Here is a 21,970-nt window from a genome sequence, read left to right on the forward strand (position 1 = left end):
GGAACGGTAATCTGTGCCGAGCGCAGCGGTAGTGGAGATAGGCACCTTGCCCGACGCATGGCGAGCGAAGCGAGCCATGCGGGGGACACGGTGCACTAATTGGGGTTCCCGTTCACTCTACGAAGAAAACGACACAAACCCCCCATAAAAAAACTCATGTTGACCTTTCCCATGTTGACCTTTTGTCCATGTCGACCTTTTGTTCATGTCGACCTAAGGTGTGTCGACCAATTGGCGGCGACCTAAGGTGCGTCGACCTTTTTGTTGTCGACCTGGAGTCCTAGACCCATTTGAAGCTGATCGTCCATATCACAAATCAATAAAAATCATTATTTTAAACAAAATGTGATCTGCAAAACTCAGATGCAATTTACTTTTTCAGGGCCACATGGGCAGAGCGACTCCCCGAGTATCGGGATCACCAGCAGAGGCGGCAGCAGGCTGCGGTATGTTGAGCGTGCGGAACAATCGGATCCGGGCGTCCCAGTGCCGCGCAGGGAGGGCTGGTAGCGCCCCAGCAGCAGCAGCAGCAGCAGCAGCAGCAGCACAGCCCACTGTGCTAGCAGTGAGTCAGGATACAGACAGGAGGAGGAGTGAGGGAGCCGCTGAGCTGATGGTTGCAGCCGTCTGCAGAGAGATAACTTCCCTCCTCCCCTCTAATTAGGAGGCAGCCTGGCGGCTTCTGTGAGGCTCATGCAGCCGGGGAGAGTGCCTGAGGACGGGGAGGCAGGGAGAGCGCACAGAGCCTGGAGTCCCAGTGCAGGGGCAGCGCAGCGGTGGCGCATCTGTGCGCCTTGGCGAAGTGCAGAAGAGAGATACTCAGCTTTAAAGTAAACAGGAGGATTGGACTGTCCCAGGGACCATCTGCAATATGCTGGGGACGTGGTGAGTAGCGCTGTACTGTACTGTGTGCTGTCTGCATTACACATTGACTAATAACCTATAGATAATGCATGCTTTTGTTTTATCTTAATAAGTTACCAACAAGAAATGTCTCTATGGTCCCCTGGAGTCTATATCTACAATGTAACTACTTTACTAAAATGAATCAGCATGCATGGGAGTTGCCATAGTAACTGCAGCTATATACAGTATATTACCCAGACATGTCTGTAGCTGGGATATTATTATCCACTACAACTGGCTGCTTTCTAAATATCTTACATACACTTATTGCTTACTGTTATAGATGCACTTTGCTGACCGAAATTATTGTCATCACCTAGGATGCAAAGTGATAGTCAGGGACTGTTGCTACTGAGCCAGGGCACAAATGCAGGTCTCAGGGACTGTTGCTACTGAACCAGGGCATATATGCAGGTCCCAGGGACTGTTGCCGCAGAGCTAGGGCACATATGCAGGTGCCAGGGACTGTTGCTGCTGAGCCAGGGCACAAATGCAGGTCCAGGGACTGTTGCCGTTGAGCCAGGGTACATAGGCAAGTCCCAGGGACTGTAGCTGCTGCGCCGGGGCACATATGCAGGTCCCAGGGACTGTTGCCACTGAGCCAGGGCACATAGGCAAGTCCCAGGGACTGTAGTTGCTGAGCCAGGGCACATATGCAGGTCCCAGAGACTGTTGCTGCTGAGCCAGGGCACATATGCAGGTCCCAGGGACTGTTGCTGCTGAGTCAGGGCACTTATGCAGGTCCCAGGCACTGTTGCTGCTGAGCCAGGGCACATATGCAGGTCCAGAGGACTGTTGCTGCAGAGCCAGGGCATATATGCAGGTCCCAGGCACTGTTGCTGCTGAGCCAGGGCACATATGAAGGTCCCGAGGACTGTTGCTGCAGAGCCAAGGCATATATGCAGGTCCCAGGGACTGTTGCCGCAGAGCGAGGGCATATATACAGGTCCCAGGGACTGTTGCCGCAGAGCTAGGGCACATATGCAGGTCCCAGGGACTGTTGCTGCTGAGCCAGGGCACATATGCAGGTCCCAGAGACTGTTGCCGTTGAGCTAGGGTACATAGGCAAGTCCCAGGGACTGTAGCTGCTGCGCCAGGGCACATATGCAGGTCCCAGGGACTGTTGCCACTGAGCCAGGGCACATAGGCAAGTCCCAGGGACTGTAGTTGCTGAGCCAGGGCACACATGCAGGTCCCAGAGACTGTTGCTGCTGAGCCAGGGCACATATGCAGGTCCCAGGGACTGTTGCTGCTGAGTCAGGGCACTTATGCAGATCCCAGGCACTGTTGCTGCTGAGCCAGGGCACATATGCAGGTCCAGAGGACTGTTGCTGCAGAGCCAGGGCATATATGCAGGTCCCAGGCACTGTTGCTGCTGAGCCAGGGCACATATGCAGGTCCCGAGGACTGTTGCTGCAGAGCCAAGGCATATATGCAGGTCCCAGGGACTGTTGCCGCAGAGCTAGGGCATATATACAGGTCCCAGGGACTGTTGCCGCAGAGCTAGGGCACATATGCAGGTCCCAGGGACTGTTGCTGCTGAGCCAGGGAACATATGCAGGTTCCAGGCACTGTTGCTACAGAGCCAGGGCACATATGCAGGTCCCAAGGACTGTTGCTACTGAGCCAGGGCACATATGCAGGTCCCAGGGACTGTTGCTGCTGAGCCAGGGCACATATGAAGGTCCCAGGGACTGTTGCTGCTGAGCCAGGGCACATATGCAGGTCCCGAGGACTGTTGCTGCAGAGCCAGGGCACATATGCAGGTACCCTGGCAAGAACATTAGGGATATTGTCTTTGGTGGCATGGCAACACCGTAATATCCCCTCGTATTACAGCTTCACTTAACTTCACTATTATAGGATTTCTGCTCTCTTCAAAGCATGGTGACATTATACCCCCAGAGGATAAGAATAGATGTGTGCATAAAAGCATTGCATAAAAGTGGGATGTTAAACATTCTGGAGACAAAACTCTGAATCCTTGTGCTGGAAAACTCAGCATCCTGGTGCTGGTCTTGGTTTTCTTGTGAGAGTCATGAATCACCCTGCTGCCCCCCAACCACCCATAATGACAGAGTAGACTCATCATGACTGAAGTGTTTGTTCAGAGTGATTTCTTGTGTGGTCTAAAAGATTGAGAAGCATGGTTACATTTGTGTATTCTCAAAAAGATATCTATCCGTCCGTCCGTCCATTTATCCATCCATCCATCCATCCATCCATCCATCCATCCATCCATCCATCCATCCAAAGATTTTGGCTAAATTAAGTATCTTACACTATTTCCTTGAGTTCCTGAACAGAGCAAATAGTGCATACACACGGTAAGATTTAGCACAATAGGATTTAGCATAAAGCTGGGTACACACTACAGCGATGTCGGCGCAATATGCCATTTCGTAACGACATATTACCTACATCGCTCAGTGTGTTCGGGGGATTACGCACTCCCGTGGACGCTAGCGACGGACACTTGGTTCTATGTGATGCATATAAAACCAAGCGTTGTCGCTAGCGCCCTGTATTATGTGAATGAAGGACGGAACATGTTTGTTCCGACCTTCACTAGCATCGCCCCAGTGTGTACACACGATCTAGGGTTGACGGGGATTTGTTCCAACATCGGAACGAATACCCGTCGCTCTAGTGTGTACCCACCTTAAGATATAGCATAAGATATGGCTTCTCAAGCCAAAGATCTCGCTCAGAATGGCCCTTCTGAGTGATATCTTTTATTTTCTCGTCTAGTGTGTATGGGCCTTCACTGTTGTGATGACACAAATTAAATACATTATCGAACGTTAAAATTCACGCGGTGCAATATGCACTAGATAGTGTTTGGGGCAGTACGGATGGTGTAATGGTTAGCATTACTGCCTCACAGCACTGAGGTCATGGGTTCGATTCCCAGCATGGTCCTAACTGTGTGGAGTTTGTATATTATCCCCGTACTTGCGTGGGTTTCTTCCGGGTACTCCGATTTCCTCCCACAATCCAAAAATCAGTGGCGTGCGGTGAGGTCAATGGCTGGGGAGGCACAAGCAGCTAACATCTCCCCCCCCCCCCCCCTCCCCAATAGAGTGGGGTGGGGGGGAAGTGTAGCCCCCCCCCTACATTCGTGAAACCAGCACCGGGCAGAACCAGCCAGGGAAGGGTAATGCCATAGCAGGGGAGACTCGGTATGGGGTCCCCCTGCCATGACATTAATCTGCCCCCCAAAACTAGTCAGCCCAGGGCTGGAATTCCTTGGAAGTGGGGGCCCCAAAAAATAAAAATGGAGTCCCCCTCCCGAGCAACAACAAATGCAGGTCCCAGGGACTGTTGCCCAGTGCTATGCCCCGCACCCTTGGTGGGTGTGGGGTTCATTGTTAAAATTATTCTTTACAGGTGGCCTACAGGTCCCAGCAAGCCTTGGAGAACCACAAGTACCAGCATGCCCGGACATAAATGGCCCGCTGGCACCTGTGGTCCACCTGTAAAGAATAGTAATATTGTTCTTTACAGGTGGCCAACAGGTCCCAGCAAGCCTGCCCCAGCATGCTGGCACTTGGAGAACCACAAGTGCCAGCATGCCCGGACATAAATGGCCTGCTGGCACCTGTTGTCCACCTGTAAAGAAAATATTAAAATAAAAACACCATACAGTCTTAAAAAGAAAAAAGTTTTATTGCACAGGGTCTTCACCTGGGGGCAGCGGCCTTTAAGCTCTTTTGCATGGCCGCAGCCTCCCCAGGGCTTCCGGCGTCTTCACCTGGGGGGCGCCACCTCCCCAGGGCTTCCAGCATTTTCCTCTGGCGTCTTCACCTGGGAGGCGGCGGCCTTAAAGCTCTTTTGCATGGCCGCCGCCTTCCCCAGGGCTTCCAGCGTCTTCACCTGGTGGGCGGCGGCTGCTAAGCTCTTTTGCATAGCCGCCGCCCATCCAGGACTTCCACGGTGTCTTCTCTTCAGGAGCTCTTCTCTGCTTCTCCTCCGCCGTCGGACTGACAGCCGCTCCCTCGCGCTGACTTATATAAGTCAGCCGGAGGGGACGGGGCGATGACGCAGCAAGTGATTGGCTCGCGGCGGCCATCTTGAATTTAAAAAATGACGCTAAGGCGCCATTTTTGAAATTGGTAATGCTCCGCTGCCAAACTCTGCACCGCCGCCCGCACCCACACCTCCGCCGCCTGCACTCCCGCTGCCCGCACCTCCGCCGCCAGCACCTCCGCCGACGCCCGCACCTCCGCCGCGCCCACAACAGTGATTGACAGCGGATCCAGTGACGGATCCGCTGGCCAATCACTGTGGCCTCACTGACAGGGGCGTGCTTTCATGGGTTGAAAGCACATCCCTGTGTGAAAGCGGCACCTCTAATGGTGCCACTTTCCCATGCTATTTCAATGGGCTTTTAATGCCCATTGCTAGGCCTCGCCCACGCCCGCCCCCCGCTCCCCATACCTTTCCCTATCTGACAGGGAGGCACCACGATCGGTGCCTCCCAAACACATTTTACACAATAGTAATGATTAGGATAATATAAAGCAAATACTTATGACACAGAATATGCGTCATAAGTATCTTCTTTATATTATTTTAATCAGTAATGACAGGGGAGGCACCTCCTCCCCTGCCTCCCCTGACTGCACGTCCCTGCCAAAAATATACCGGTAGGTTCATTGGTTCCCAACAAAAATTAACACTAGCATGAATGTGTGTGTTTACATGTGATGGGGAATATAGATTGTAAGTTCCACTGGGGCAGGGACTGATGTGAATGGCCAAATATTCTCTGTAAAGCGCTGCGGAATATGTGTGTGCGCTATATAAATAACTGATAATAAATGCTATCTAGCCAAAATTTTGCTGCATGTCATCCAATATAGAATATCGGATTCAACCCGGCGGATCACATACAATATAGTTCATACACACGGCTATCTATCTATCTATCTATCTATCTATCTATCTATCTATCTATCTATCTATCTATCTATCTATCTATCTATCTATCTATCTAAGCAATTTTTCTTATCTGTGTTTCTGTCATTGGGGACTTGTTGCATTTAAACGTATAGACTATATCTTGTAATGCTTAGAGATGTGTCCTAGTCAATTAATTATTCAAATACTGAATCCTTTCAGAAATCAGTCTACTGAATGCCAAACCTGAATTAAACCCCTCATTTGCATATTACAGTTTAGAAGCTGAGGAGGCCTCGATGACCAGATGTAACCTCATCCCTTAGATGCAGTAGCGCTGTGTCCTCGCAGGGAAATTAGGATTTCTGTTTTGTCCAGTGACTTTTCCCAGGTTTCCCAGACTCTCCCCCCCCCAGCTGAATACCAAACACAATCCTTGATTCTGTAGTCATAATGTATCTTGAAATAACATTGAGTAACCTATTTGTGATGAAAGTGTTCCATACACAGACAGTGTGACACAGGGATTGAATTGACAGTGTGGTGTATCAGCTTGTATGGATGGTATGTTATCAGTGAGGCTGTTCAATTTTTTATATGAAGGAGGGGGCGGAGGAGGGGGGTAAGGGGGCATAATCTTAAGCATAATAGAAATCTTTATCCAGAAACCAGGCTTAGAAAGTAGAAAGGAAGACAAGGGATTTCCTAAAATAAGCCCACTATTCTTTTAACAGGAAATAGCACTATAAGCTAGAGAAGAAAAATTATAACTGGACATGCCCTAAAACCACCCCAAACTTAAACCTCTGTTCTTTGCAGGAAGTGGCTGATTAAACTTTGCCAAGTCAGAAAAGTGCCTCCTGTGCACAGTTTAACCCTTTTGTTCCATTGTGGGTTTATTATGCAGTTACGGTGATTTTTATGTTTGCGCAAGTACAGATTGTCATGAGAAAGTAGCCACTTACAGTCGGTAAGATAGGTATGCACACAGTGCTAGAAATCCATGCATTTTCTTTCTGATTTTAGTTTTTTATCACTGGAATCCAAAGTCATCCTTTGTTTTGCAGTTACCGTAATCTTCCCTGTTTACAGCGTGACTTTTAAACCCAGTCCGCTAAGTGATAAAGTGCCGTGTTTTCTCTGTTTGGTAAGCCATCTGGTTATTTTTGTGAACTGTTTAACATAGTCAACAGTTCCTTACAGAACAGTCTTTATTATAGTACAGGTTGAGTATCCCATATCCAAATATCCGAAATACGGAATATTCCGAAATACGGACTTTTTTGAGCGAGAGTGAGATAGTGAAACTTTTGTTTTCTGATGGCTCAATGTACACAAACTTTGTTTAATACACACAGTAATTAAAAATATTGTATTAAATGACCTTCAGACTGTGTATATAAGGTGTATATGAAACATAAATGAATTGTGTGAATGTAGACACACTTTGTTTAATGCACAAAATTATAAAAAATATTGGCTAAAATTACCTTCAGGCTGTGTGTATAAGGTGTATATGTAACATAAATGTATTCTGTGCTTAGACTTAGGTCCCATCACCATGATATCTCATTATGGTATGCAATTATTCCAAAATACGGAAAAATCCGATATCCAAAATACCTCTGGTCCCAAGCATTTTGGATAAGGGATACTCAACCTGTAACAGATTACTAAGGGGTCTATTCATGAAGCAGTGAAAAGTGTGGAGAAGTGCGCCTGTGGAGAAGTTGCCCATGGCAACCAATCAGCTGCTCCGTACAATTGTATAGTATGCAAATTATAAATGTTACGTCAATTCTGATTGGTTGCCATGGGCAACTTCTCCACTGGCTCACTTCTCCACACTTTTCACTGCTTAAATTACTAAGGCCTCACGCCCTCTGATGTATACTACATTATTAATAAGCTTTATATTGCGTCAGTGCATTGCGCATCATTGCACAGAGAATGTCCAATCACTTATTATTTATTAACAGTTACTTCTATAGCGCACACATTTTCCGCACCGTTGCACGCATCTCGGGCGCAATTACACAGAATGCAATGCAGATATTCGCCCGTATGCAGCGTTGCAAATATCTATGCAGCTGCACCGCCACTCTGAATCTGCTTGTTAATCAACCCTGGGATGTAGTCAAAAGGTTGACAGCATGTTGACATAATGTCAACACTGCAATGTCGACAGTTATGGTGTAGATGTTCTTAAAATGTCAACAGGCAGTGTTCCGGTATCGACATTCTCACAATTGGGCTGCAGGGGTGCGGGCGGGCGCAGGGGGGTTGGGTTAGGCTGCGGGGAAGGTTAGGGTTATTCTGTAGAGGGGCAAGTTAAGGTTAGACACTAGGGGGAGGGTTAAGGGTTAGGAATAGCAAAGAAATACCAGCCGGAATGCCGGAGGGCTAACCTGAAAGTGATGGTCACATAACCGCTGGGACCCGGAGGACTTCGCTGGTGGCGCTGCAGCTGCCAGGAGAAGGTAAGTTAACGCTGAGCCACCAGGGTTGCGTTGGGTACGATATGTCAACATTCTAACATGTCGACATTTGATGACGACATATCGTACTCAACCCATCAGCCCAAAGTGCGCATTTAATCCTGCTTTAATAATTTAAAGGGAATACTCATCTACATTTGTTTATGTTAATCTCACTTAACTAAAACACAAACTGCTCAATGGGTACAATTATAGCTAAAGCAATGAGCACAAAAGTGTTGTGTCCAAATTTAGGTAAAAATAGAATAAATCACAAAGTATGAAGTTCTTGCAAGTTTTCATATACATTACATTTATAAAATGTAAAAAAAATCTATACTAAGTTACATCCTCATTTGGAATGATCAGATGGAATTATTTGTGTAATGAAAGGAATTCAATCGTTCCGCCCTGGTAATGGAACTAGTGTCTAATGCTGTATGTTCCGAGTGTCTGGGAACATTTTTTATCTATTTCACCATGAGAACAACTTGGTCGTTAAACAAATATTTCCAACTGGGTAAAATAAATGTATTTCCTGATAATCACTGGAATACATAAACAAATACAAAAAAATTGTCTCATTTATGACAGTTTTTTTTTTTTATTTTATCTTCCACCGAGTCTAAAAATTGCAATCAAGCTGCAATATTTACAATTGCAGTTATATAAATATAAATGTTTTCAGTTGCTTCACTTATTTGCAGCTGATAAAGTGGTCTATTTATCAGTATGTAGCGCTAACTGACAATCTATCTCAGCGACACCGGTTACAGTTGCGCAGGTATTTAAGATGCTCGGACTCCTCTGTGAGGGCTTTCTCCTAATGCTGCCAGTGAATGGTTGCAGTAAAGTATGCTGGTGATGTATATGCACAGTACTTATTATTCAGTTGTTATTCAGGTTTGTTAGCAAACCAAACAAGTAAGCAATTAGCAAGACCATGTTGCACTGCAGGTGGGGCAAATGTAACATGTACAAAGAGATTTAGATTTGAGTGGGCTCTATTGTTTCTGTGCATGGTAAATACTGGCTGCTTTATTTCTGCACTGAAATTTAGATTTAAGTTTGAACGCACCCCACCCACATCTAAATCTCTCTGCACAGGTCCATCTGCCCCACCTGCAATGCAACATGGTTTTGCCCAATTGCTAACTTTTTTTGGTTTGCTAACAAACCTGAATAAGGCCCCTTCACTCAGTGGGCATCCAGTGAAACATCTCCGGCTTAGTTTGTACCCCATCACCGGATATTTCTTAAGGTGGCTTTATGACAGTAATGGGCCCTACACACTGGCAGATCTCACTGCACGATATGAACGTTCTCGTTCATTAATGAACGAGAACCTGTTCATATCGTGCAATGTGTAGGCACCAGTGATTAATGATGCGCAGCCCCACGCTCGTTAATCGTTGGTGCACCGTCGCTTATGCATGCATGCCAATATGGACGAGATTGTCCATATTAGCATGCATTGCTATGGCGCCGGGTAACGGGGGAGGGGAGTGAAAAAACTTCACTCCCCCACGTCCCCTCCCACCCCCCCCTTCCCCGCCGCCTGGTCGCCCGTCTGCTGTATCGGTGGTCGGGCAGCTCGGCGGCGGCTCGCCCAGTCTGTAGGGCCCTTTAGTTTTGAAGTGGGTGAGCACATATTTTGTATTATTTATTTATTTTAAATATTTATTTTCAAAATGTTGCAATACAAAGTGTTCACAATGTAAATAAGAAGAGGTCACCCACATAGTGGAAATGAGACAACGGAATGCACTGGTGTACAAAAATACACATAGCAAAAAAGCAGTAGTCGCACCTCCCAGAATAGATAAGCTGGCTGATTCAGATGCATATCTCAACGCACACGGGTCTCATGGATTTTTGTATACTGTACATGTGCCAAACAAAGACATCTTGCTTCTACGCTTGCGCCGTATCAGGAATCCGCACACGGACAGAGATTGCTAGTGCCTACTGATTGATCCGGCCATTGACGGGATGCACTCTCCGTGAAATTGGCGCTAACTGGGAAGCGAACATGCGAGTGGCGTGGGAATTTTGTGGGCGTGTAAGACGACTTCCTTGTTCTATTGTAGTGTACAGAGTGGAGCTGGGATGTCTGTATCAGCTAGGGGGGCTGTAGCACCCCCCAAAAGTTACTTGCCTTGTCCTCAGCAGTCCATGGACTGGTGGGGACTCTCTGCAGCAGCTGCCAGTAAATTCAGGAGGTGACGCCGGTACGCGCATAAAATCCTGCTTTTTACTATTTTGGTAAAGTGCATTACTGGCAATACAAGAACCAGTATTTATAGTATGGACAAAAAAGAATCACATTTGCTTTTACTTGATATTTCAATTAATAAAAACTTTTTTGGGGGCGTTTGGGTTAAAAAGTAAACTGAAATGATAGAATGAGTAGGATGACTAGTAGAATTTTTTTAAACCCCCCGCACCCCCAAGGTATATGTAATTTTTGTGGGTACCGCATTAAATAAAATAATTGATATTGATGATGAGATGTAATAAGCGCAAATGTGAAAAAAATTACTTTCGGACAAGGGTGAGTACCCTCAGCAGTGACGGGTTTAAGCGATTTATGTAAAATGTTACATTTTCGCATTGTGTACGATAACAAATAAGTATTGCCATTTCATTTTAAAGGGGAACTAAAATGAACAGAAATGTTGTGCAACATGGAAAAATACCCTATTTTTATCGGTAGCATCTGCAGTTCAACTGCATGTTCATGTGTAAGAATAACTCCTGTCTCCATTTAGACTTCTTCTAATGAGCTATGCAGTGTCAGTTCCACTCATATCCACTGACGCTATAACGAACCTGTAACAACTCCACCCCCAACGGAAAAAAAACCCTAGCCTGTAACATGCAGTTAGGAGCTGATTGGTTAATACTCCAAGCACTGATAAATCTCCTCCATGGCCTGTAAAACGGCAAAAGCCGATTAGTTAGTACTTTATCTCTCTCCAACCCTTGATAAATATCCTCTTTAGTTGTTCATTATTTGCAGCTTCCCTATATTCAGTGCCCCCAAAAGACCAGAGAAGAGGCCAAATGGAATATTTTGTCTTCATACTACAAGGAACATATATACTCAACTGTCTTTGTAACTGTTACCTTATAGTTCCACTGCCAACATATTGGGACCAGTTCATGCTGTACCCTATAATTTATCATTTGTGCCTTGACTATGCTGTGGCTGTAATTAGGAGCATGTAGTTATCCACCGTCTCCTCTTGACATTATACGCCTTTTCCACTAGCTCAAAAAACACGGGTAAATGCACGGGGGCGCGAAGTTACCTGTGTTTTTTGCTAGTGGAAAAGGGTCCCTCTGCAAAAACCCGGATCAAGTGATCCGGGAATCCTACCCGGGTATCTTGCCGGGTTGAACACGAGTTCAACCCGGTAAGCTGTGCAGTGTAAATGGAAGCCGTGTCGATGCGACACGGCTCTTATTCACAGTGTATGGAAGAGCGGCGCTAGGAGGTCATGTGATCTCCCAGCGCCGCCCCTGCTGCGTCGCCAGCAGCGTCACCAACTCTGCAATATGCCGGGTTGGTGAGTGCAGTGGGAAAGGGGGCTGAGCACGGACCTCAGCCGGGTAGCACATGTGTCAGGCTCTCGGCTGCGACCCGTGCTTCTTAGGTGGAAAAGTGGTAATAGTAACCTCTCAGTTAATTTCTGTAGCCATAAACATCATGGCCACACTCGAGTGTTTTCTCCATTAGTGCTCATTGAAGGACAGAGATGGGAGCCTCATTAAAGGTACATAAGACAGAATAGCGCATGGACAGGCATTGGGCCACATCTTTCTTCCCACATACTGCAATGAAAGCTCATGCAATGGACTGGGAGTAAAAGAAATGCGGACTATCTCCTGACATAGCTGATGCTAACATCCCTCCTGGGCTGTCTCCCTACTATAGTCATACTGTCTTTACTCCCAAAGGGACAATATTGGAAGCTCTGTATGTGGCTCAAGGCCATGAAGGACTGAATAGCTCTGGTGGCCTTCACCAGCAAGCACATGTATTGGGATTCACAGTCAGACTTCTGATCTCAGTCTGCAACAAGCGCTCAAGGTGGGCACACACTTGACGATAAAGTAAACAACGTCTCTCATTTTGCCCTTCCTGAGTGACGTCGTTTACCATATCGAATAGTGTATGCGCTGCCGAACGACGAGCGATGCGCAGCCCCACGGGTCATTAACGACCCTCGCTGTTGGCCGGGCATGCAGCTCAAATTGGACTGTCGTCCAAAAACTGCATGCACGCCCCGGCCGCGGCATGACGTCACTAAGCGATATCTTGTGCATATCGCTCAGTGTGTACGCGCTGCTGTCGACCGCCCCGGCAGGGGAGGGAACACAAGTGACGTCGCTCATAGAGCACAACGCCTAGTGTGTACCCACCTTTACACTAGATTATTCCTAGTCCAGTCATCTTCCACTTCCCCAAACCTCTTCTTGTCCCAGGGTCTTCTTCCTATTAGCACAGACACCAATCAGACGTCACCTGTGATGTTTGCACTAGACAGATAAAAATGAATAGTTGGTTGTTTTATTGCAGTTCATTGTGATATTTGCATGTAAATGCTGTCTTCGTAAAGGGGTTTTAATTACTGTTAGAACCCAATCGTTTGCTCCCATATGCATTTTAGTTTGTGAAAGACGCACAGTTCCACCACTATAGCAAAATCTTTCATCTATATCAGAGATTTTCAACCTTTTACAACTCGCGGCACACTGAACAAGATGTAAATATTGCCAAGGCACACTCAAATATAATGGTGATGCATGGTGCAGTTGCGCGTCCTAGGACGTCATGTCGCAGCTTCTCCATAGGTAACGCCTGAGCCACATCTGAGAAAGCCAGAAGAGCCCAACATTGCCCGGGCCCAAAATTAGAACTGGCTCTGCAACCACTAAACCCACCAGTATTGATCGTTCCAGGGCCTCAGTAGCGGCAAAACACTGACGGGCCTGGCTGTGCTTCTACGGCAGCACATCTGGAGACTGCTCAGGGCACACTAGTGTACTACGGCACAGTGGTTGAAAAACACTGATCTACATGCTAGTGACAGATGGTACTAATGATTCATATAAGGCACAAATGAGGCTGGAAAAAGCTGCGTTTTTGAGTGAATAATACTAAAAACATTGCTCAGAGTGCAGGGGGTCTCTATTTACCGGCAAATACATTATGTGCACCTTCCTAGCCGGTTCTATACGGGATGCGGTTAACATCCCGGCGATCAGGATACTGACGCCGGGATCCCGACACCCGAAGAAATGCCGGTAGTTGGAATACTACCACCCGAGGGGCACCGGGCCCACGCCACACACTATGCTCGCTGCCAGGGTTCCGGCTGTCGGGATTTACATGCACAGGGAGAGATGTGTCAAGCCTTGGAGAGAGATAAAGTGGAGGCCACTAGCACTTTCCACTTTATCTCTCTCCAAGGCTTAATATACACAATCACAACCTTATCTCAGATATTCCCATTCTGATAAGCTGCTGAAACTTTTTGATATACATTATATAATATTATTATTACTATAAACAGTATATCAGATATTTTAGCAGCTCATCTATATCTGTAAACTCTGTTATATTTTATTTGTCATGGACCTTTAAGGGAGCCTTATTATTAAAGTTAATTATTGCTATTGTGTCTCTTATAACAATGATAATCATACGCTTAAAACTGTATGGCAGGGATTCCCAACAACGGTCCTCAAGGCACGCTAACAGTCCAGGCTTTAAGGATAACCATACTTGAGCATAGGTGGCTTAATTAGTACTAAGGGAAGGGGTGGGGACCGAACTGCACACCCTAATTTTAAACATAATATTTAGTGACAAACATATAGGGGGGGATTCAACTGTAGGCAAAATCTCATTTACCAACAGGTCATGTTTTCTGGATTTCTTTAATCATGCACAGGTGGGTTAATCTATTTTGCTCAGTTTCACCTGCTTTGACAGGCAGAAATCCTGAAAACATGACCTGTTGGGAATACTAGTGTTGAGGTTGAGAACCCCTTTTCTAAATAAAATGTAAATCACATTTAAATTAAATGTAAAGCTTATTCTGAAACTCCAAAGAAGAATTATTTAAAGCTGATTTCAAAGCAGTCCATTCTGCAGTAAGCTTGCGTTAACATGTATAATCTCCGAGGCCAAGTTATAAAACAAGACATTACAGGAGCCCAAAGAATAGATCCTTGTATGTTTGTTGTAGGAGTCAGTTTCAAAGTGTGAACAGTGGGCGAGAAAGGAAAAAGGGGAAAAAAAGCTTATTTTTTATAGTACGCCTGAGAATTAAGTGGGTTTGGGTTATATGAAAGACTGGGTGTATTGTTCAAACCATTGTTAAAGTTATTCATTATATAATTTCTTCCAATGACTGCATGTTGTGTAAAGCATCATTACGCTTTATAGTTAAACCAGGGCCGGATTAAAGCTAGTGGGGGCCCCGGGGCAACGAAGGTGTGTGGGGCCCCAACCAATAAAACTGCCTCTGCCTCCCACCACTGCCACTACAATGCCCCTAAGGCGAGCAGGAGAGAGAATGAGGGGAGTTGGAGAGAGACAAAGAGGGTGTCAGGGAGAAAAGAGAGATGGGAGCGACAGAGAGAGAGAGAGAGAGGGAATCAGGGAGAGAGAGGTGGGAGCGAGGAAGAAAGAGAGAAGTGAGAGAGAGAAAGAGGGTGTCAAAGAGGAAGGGTGTCAAGGAGAGAAAGAGAGAGAGAGAGAGTGGGAGGAGCAAGAAAGAGGAAGAGAGGTGTACTACCTGTTACAGGCTACAGCACAGGTCTCTGATGGGGGGTGGGAACTTCACTGCTGCCGGGAGCCGGTCAGGTAGGGTGCAAAGAAGACCAGGCCGGGGCACTGTTTGCCACAGTGTTGGGGCCCCCAATGTGTTGGGGCCCCTGGGTGACCTGCCTATAATCCGGCTCTGAGGTGATAAAGCTGATTATCTTTACAGGAATGAAAGCTATACCTTAAACATACCTTAAATACACTTTAAACCTTTAGCCGCAGCGGCCGCAATACATAATTCACACTCTACGCACCTTTTACGCTATTAGCGTACAGAGTCCCGTACAGTGTACGGACTTTACGTACACACGCTGCGCTGACGGTACAAAGTACTCACAGCGCATACACACCCAGAGATACACTTTAAACCTTCTACAGCAATGCTATGCAATAATAATACACTTTAAACCTTAGCAGGGCAATGAGGACACAACACCAATTGTGATTTTACCGCTGGGTTCCGACACCACAGTGGATTATTTCTGAAAGGGGGTTTACAATACAAATTATACAATACAATACAAGACAATATAACAGAATAATGGCTACAGGTCAATGTACATACGTGAGTATATTCGCGTGCGCTTCCCGGTCCGGTCCTCCGTCATCAAATAGATAACATTGTGAGTCTTGTGTGTGGCCAGGCTGCAGCAGGCTTTATTTATACAATTCTTCCAAAAGCAATACAATGGATACTGTAATCCCTTTGTCCATTGGACACAGGAATGCACTTTTACAGTACAGGAGAGGTCATAGGTCGATTTGAATAGGTGGGCGATGTCTTTCTCAACTGCTCTTGTGGGTGGTCTCCTCTGGATTCCCGCCGCATACATAATGTACAGTAAATACAGTTTATATCTATATTCTGCTTCTGCACATAACTATCCGCAGGAACATGCGATCTTCTGCAGACCAACACCGGAATGTTATCCTTAAAATACCCTACAGCTGGATACCAAATACCACCTTATAACCTTAGTCTGTCCCCTCTTATCCTGTAAAGGTGAATCCCTTTGTTCTGCAACCATTTAAACAGCTATAACTTTCTGATGTGGTGCAAGGAGACTATGTGTACATTGTGCACTATTTGGATTAAATATGTAATGTGTTTTGATGGCTCTCCATGCGTACACAAACTCTGCCGTAAATACCCATACCACGCGCCGATGCGCAGGACCGCGGGAGCGACCATACGCAAATTGTGGATATGTGCACGCACGGCAGAACAAGTGCACGCGCAGTGGGCATGTGTGTGCAGTTTGTACGTGATGTGTGTTCTGCACTATTTTTCGACTTTGACAGAGGTAAACCTACATTTTCTAAAGATCCAACCTGATAGCCATTTTAAAGCAAAAAATATATTTAATAAGTGAAACTTCAGCTGCCAAATGAATACTTTTAACTTATATGTATACTTATACTTTTATACTATCAACTGGTATTCAGGGATCCAGTATCTGCTGCATTCCCCTTTTCCGATAACAAAAGCAGCCGCCATGGGTTTCTAATACCATCTTCAAAGGTGTTCGCCATTGTAACCTATAGGTTACAGACTGCTAAAAATAGTCATCAGTCCGTCCATGCGCAGTATTGCGGCCGGCCCCAGAAACTGTAAGTAAAGTGATTGCTGTTGGTTTCAATCAAACGTGACTGGTTGCCAGTCTGGTGAGTATCAAATCACAAATTCAAAAAATGAAAACATAAAAAATAAATAAAAGTAGAAATAGAATAATGAATAAGGCGTAGCTAAGCGTTTCGTGATTCCTGACCACTTCTTTAGGTTGACCAGTCACTTTTGAATGAAACCAATATGATGTCATGTCGGACTACAGAAAGCTTTTCTTTGGAGATATAATTCTGATTCTGAGGTGGATGCAGGAGTGATCAGTACTGCGTCTCTGGTAGCAGCGGATCTGAGAAGTTATGTCGACATAAAAGGAAACACCCACTACCGGCTTCTCAGATCCACTGATTGCCCCTGAAGACGCAGCATCGGATCACCATCGCGACCATCGCCCAGATCATTGGACAGCTGTATAGCCCTAAGGTTGCTCAGAATGGCCAGCTGCCGAAGCATGTGAAACTGCAAATGATGATGCAGTCCCTGGCTCCGGCACCCCTCAGAAACAGAGGAAACTGGTTTTATAGTCACAATCACAAAACTCTTGCGCCTGTCAGTCAGGCTCCAGTTTTCTCCATACTGCGTCCGGCGTATGCGCAGTCAACAAACCATGAGACAACTGCGACCAATTTGACAAAATGTATGAATGTTTAATAAATATTGTATTTTTTACTAAAAGCATTCTCATTATCTTCTGTTTTACCTCACATGCTGTCGTTTCTCAAGAGAAAAAGAACTATGTTTTCGAGGTAGCGGGGAGCCACATTGTTAGAGTTGCGCTGTGCGCTTCCTCTGTTGTTCCCAATAGGCATTGGGACTCGGTGCGGTTCGTTATACCAAGCAGGCGTCCCCCTGTGTACCGCCTGGCGTGGAGGAACCATTACACTGTATCACCACTACTAATAATCTAATAATCATGTAGTACACACAGTGTGCGCATATACCTGGCGCACCACAATGCCCAGTATGACCCGAAAGCTCCTAGCTGCAACTGGGTAATCCTTACAACCTGTACCTGCTGATTACCCTGTGTTACCTGTTCCTGTTTTGTACCTGGTTAATAGACCACCCTCTGGTGAAGTCACCTGCCATGTGGACTAACACCACTGCCACCGCCCAGCGTAGTATCTGCCAGTACATGTGTGGTATGTGGTTGAAGCATGTAACGCACGTCTGCTCAGATGTTTACTGACAACATCCTCATATCTTACTGGTGTACGTAATACCTACACCTGCGCTGCCCAATGGTTTTCTGTATGTAGTCGCCAACATTAGTATCGACTAGGTGCTAAAACTCCCTCAGGACCAGGCATCTCATCTCCATATGCACGCTTCAAATAAGTACGAATGTCGGCCTACGCACCCACAGCGCCCTACTATGACACTCCCAGAAGACTAACCTGTACCGTAACCACCCAATTGCCGCCCCAAAATTCCCATTTTATGCAAAAAAAGATTTGTCATCAGATCAGAACAGGGAGCGAAAAATAAATAAAAGTAACATTGCACCTGGGCAAAACCATGCTGCATGGACCAAGATCTTTAATTTGTGATATATATATATATATATGTATCCTTCTGCAATCGAGACACATAGTGGTTGTTCACTTTATGACCATAATATTAACCAAGTTCATTTTATGCCCTAAAGTAGTGCCCTAGCTTATTTTATGCCCCATATAAACAAGGTCGTCTTAACAGCATTGTAGGCCCTGGGCAGAGCAATGTACTGGAGCCCCTATTCACCCATTCACGGGAAGAAAAGAAAAAACCCTCCATAAATGAACTCTTCTGTGCTGTTTTTTCATGTGCTTCCATACAGTGAATGGCTGTAAGCACTTTGAGTGGTGGATATCTCCAGCCATCCACCAATCAGAATGCTGACAGCCATTCACTGTCTGGCTGCAGGCTGGAAGACACATGGAAAATGCTGCCTGGCTGCTCTGATTGTGTGTTATTCACAATCAGAGCAGCTGCCCAGCATTCTCTACCCACCACCCAAGAAGCTCCAGCCCACCCCTGCTCAACGTGGGCCCCGGGCAGCAACCCAGTATGCCTATACTTTAAGATGGCCCTGCATATAAGTACCCCAGTTCACAATTTACCACACACTGGGGCAGATGTATTAACCTGCAGAAGGCATAGGCAAGTGATAAACCAGCGATAAGTGCAAGGTGATAAACGCACCAGCCAATGAGCTCCAATATGTAAATTAACAGTTAGGAGCTGATTGACTGGTGCGTTTATCACCTTGCATTTATCACTGGTTTATCACTTCCTTATGCCTTCTCCAGATTAATACATCTGCCCCAGTGTTCATATTATGCCACATTGTATTCCCCCCAATTCACAGTATGCCACAGTGTAATGCTGCCGGTACACATTATGCCACACGGTGCCTCCAGTTCATATTATGTCACACGGGGGGCAGGAACCAGCCAGCTCCTACCTGAGGGGGATACTTCCTAATGCAGGACATTCTATTTTGAGGGGAGATCTTCTTAATTCAAGCACATTGTCCCTCTCTGGGTCAGTCCTAATCTCCTAATTCCTGCCCCCCAACTTCACAAAGGCTGTTATCAAGGAGAAGCTACTTTCCGGCAGTGCTGGGTTTACTGATTGGCTTAGCTGTGTCTGTAAGGGATCAGTATGGAAAGCCGGCGAGCAGGATCCCGACGTTCGAAATACAGACATTGGATCCCGATAGCAAAGAAACCGACAGGGGTGAGTAAGGGGTACTATTCCCTCTCCCTTACCGCCCTAACCTTAACCCTCCCTACACGCTGCATAATCCTAACCTCCCCCTTAGTGCCTAACCATAACCTTCCCTCCCATCAGTGCCTAAACCTAACCTTCTGTCCCCGCTGCCTAAATCTAACCCTCCCGGGCCGCAGCCTAACCCTCGGCAGGGGGTGCCTAACCCTAACCCCCCCGTCCCTGCACCCTAACCCTCCTGGGACGCTGCCTAACCCTAAACCTTCCCCTGCAGCCTAAACCTAACCCCCCCCTTCCCGCGGCTTACCTCCTCAGCGGCACGTGTGAGGATGTTCGGCATCCCGGCTGTCGGGATTCCGATGCCGGGATGTCTACCTCATCGAGATACCGGTGTCGGTATTCCGAACAGTGTTGGGATTCCAGTGTCAGTGATCCTGACTGCATCCCTCTGTAAGCATGGAACAGGATTGTTGGAGATGGATCCTATCGGTGTGGAGCTTTGCTGAGAGGGAGAGATTGCTACTGACGAGTCCCGCTTGTCAGGCCTGGGCAATGGACCAAACCCAATTTCTTAGCAGGCATTTGTGGGACCTTGGTAGACGCCAGGACTTCTATTCCACTTAGAATCAGACCAGCAATGTTCAAGAGGAATGGGTGATTCTAGCAAATATCAAAAAGTAGTTCCCATATTTGTTTGAAGACCTATTTATTGTATCCTAACTCTGAGATGCCCCTTTGTAGTCAGGTTTATTTCATAGCATTGTTTATGACGTATGTTTTAGAATCCTCTGTATTTCTCTGGCGACCGTCCCCAGGTGGGAATCAGATCTGGCTTGTGGGCTTCGTAGAAAATAATAGTACAATACATTATTTGCAGTTAAATAAGGCTGAGTGTGACTGTTATTCTTTCTCCGGGGGAGAGGGAGAGGGAACGGGCGCGTGGGAGATCTGGGGAGAGGAAGGAAGTCTGAATTTTTAACAATAGCTGGAAACAGACAAGAAGATGGAAATTGGCAGCTAGCAGGCTGGACGCAGGAGCGCAGATGCTGGATTGCAAGAGTACAATCGATTACCATTGGCAGAACAAAGGCTGGCTTCATGTCTGCCCATTTATTTGCCTTTATTGTTCTGTATTTGCTTAGCGTGTGCCCGTCACATACATACTGTGCAGACAAGACATTTTGTAAGCTGAAGCTGTGTTCATGTGAATGTAATCTAGTTATTCAGTAGGAAACAGTGACATCATTGAGGTATGAGGTATGAGAGGCCTCAGTCACTGATTCCTACTGAATGAATATGCTGCAATCTTATATTTATTGGTTCAGCCCATACATCATATGTCTGCCTCTATTGTGTGTAGTACGTATGTTTGAACTGGTTACTGATGATCATTTATTACCAGTTATTTATATACAGTAGCACTCACATAGGGCCCAATGCAGACCTGATCGCTGCTGAGCGTTTCTGCAATGCGCACGCTCGTTACCAGACAACAACAGGCATCACCAAACAGCGACTGCTGGTGCGAAAATGTCAATCGCGCAGCCATTCACAAGATGATTGACATGAAGAGGCCGTTTGGGGGTGGTAACTGGCCGTTTTCTGGGAGTGTCAGAGAAAACACAGGCGTTCCCAGGGAGGGTGTGTGACGTCAGCTCCGGACCTGATCAGCCTGTTCTAATCGCACTGTAGGAGTGAGTCCTGGCCTGCGTAAAGCCTGCACACAGTGGAAATAACGGCCCTCATTCCAAGTTGATCGCTAGCTGCTTTCGTTCGCAGCGCAGCGATCAGGCCAAAAAACAGCAATTCTGTGCATGCGTATGGGGCGCACTGCGCACGCGCGACGTACTTTCACAAAAGCCGATGCAGTTTTACACAAGGTCTAGCGACGCTTTTCAGTCCCACTGCTGGCCGCAGAGTGATTGACAGGAAGTGGGTGTGTCTGGGAGGTAACTGACCGTTTTCGGGGAGTGTGTGAAAAACCGCAGGCGTGCCAGATAAAAACGCAGGAGTGGCTGGAAAAACGTAGGCGTGGCTGGGCGAACGCAGGGCGTGTTTGTGACGTCAAAACAGGAACTAAATAGTCTGAAGTGATCGCAAGCTAGGAGTAAGGCGCCCTACACATTAGGCGATGTGCCGCCGAGGTGCCCGACGGCCGATATGGCCGACGGGCGACCCGGCGGCGGGGGGGCAGTGACGGGGGGAGTGAAGTTTCTTCACTCCCCCCGTAACCCGGCTCCATAGACGTGCAGGCAAATATGGACGATCTCGTCCATATTGGCCTGCATGCACAGCCGACATGTCACCAACGATGAACGAGCGCGGGGCCGCGCATCGGTCATCGCTGGTGACTCCACACTGCACGATATGAACGTTATCTCGTTTATTAATGAACGAGATCGTTCATATCGTGCAGTGATATCAGCATGTGTGTAGGGCCTATAAGTCTCGAGCTGCTCTGAAGCTGCACAATCTGTTTTTGTAGCAGCGCTGCGATCCTTTCGTTCG

General features: G+C 46.7%; 1 protein-coding gene across 3 annotated transcripts in view; it reads left to right on the plus strand.

Moving 5' to 3' along the window:
* Nucleotides 1-597: 597 nt before the first annotated feature.
* Nucleotides 598-21,970, plus strand: part of ARAP3 (ArfGAP with RhoGAP domain, ankyrin repeat and PH domain 3) — a 289,723-nt gene continuing 268,350 nt past the window's right edge. For all 3 annotated transcript variants that reach the window (XM_063928560.1, XM_063928559.1, XM_063928561.1), the window contains exon 1: nt 598-885. The gene's annotated coding sequence lies outside the window, so the exon portion shown is untranslated. The remainder of the gene's footprint in view (nt 886-21,970) is intronic.

This window comes from Pseudophryne corroboree, chromosome 6, assembly GCF_028390025.1.
Source record: "Pseudophryne corroboree isolate aPseCor3 chromosome 6, aPseCor3.hap2, whole genome shotgun sequence".
Taxonomy (NCBI): Eukaryota; Metazoa; Chordata; class Amphibia; order Anura; family Myobatrachidae; genus Pseudophryne; species Pseudophryne corroboree.